Genomic DNA, 954 nt, shown 5'->3' on the forward strand with positions numbered 1-954 from the left:
AGCCAGACATGTCACAAACCCATCCGCAGTTGGGCCGCTTATTACAAGAAACTCAGGGAAGTGTAGACGTTGCTGTGAAGGGCTGTAAGGAGGCAATCCTAGATATCAGGACCTCTCCGGAAAGGTGAAAGTCTTTGTGACCTGAAATTCCAGCAAGTAATTTTGATACTTTTAAGTCAATTGAGTCAGAAGAAATAATGAACAAGTGGCATAATTCATTTTGAAGCTGATATGCCCATTGTACCCCAAGCCACTTTAGAGCCAAAACCAGAATCTCCACAGAAACCTGCCAATACCCGACCGTCAGAAGGTGCCGGCACTTGCCCCATTCAAGAAATGGTATAAAAGGTTAAAGCAAAACTCCCCACCTAAATTGTCCACTGTAGAAGCTGCCCAAACACAGGAGACACTGGTTCCTTTGAAAAAAGAGGCAAAGGAAATTCCACATCTAACTATAAAGGAGGGAAAAAATCAACTTCTAATCCGGAAGCATCAGGATTGAGTCGTCGTGTCTCTCCTGTTGCAGTGGTAACAAATGTAACAACACTAAATGCCATTGCAAAATTGGGAGAGTGAATAAAAAAAGAGCTCCAGTCGCAGCACATACGGCACATTGGGAAACAGCAGTAAAATTATTTCAGTTAGACAAAAAGAACTTGGTTGAGATTTGACAGGTAGCTCTAGACAGAGCTTTGTGACATGCCACCAGAATTTCAAGCAGGAGAAAGCTCAGTTAAGGACACTGTACATCTGTTAGACCAACACCCAGGGCAGTCGAGGTCACCCTGGTAGCTAACATGGAACAACAGGAAGGCGAGTCATTGCATAAATTTCACACTAGACTTTCAGCAGCATGGATACCTAATGAAACGCCTGGAAAGGAAACCCCCTCAATGTATTGATTCGTTAGTTAACAATTCTTTGCCAGCAGTTCAGGGTAAAGTAATAATGGAT

Source organism: Chelonoidis abingdonii, chromosome 1, assembly GCF_003597395.2.
Source record: "Chelonoidis abingdonii isolate Lonesome George chromosome 1, CheloAbing_2.0, whole genome shotgun sequence".
NCBI lineage: Eukaryota > Metazoa > Chordata > Testudines > Testudinidae > Chelonoidis > Chelonoidis abingdonii.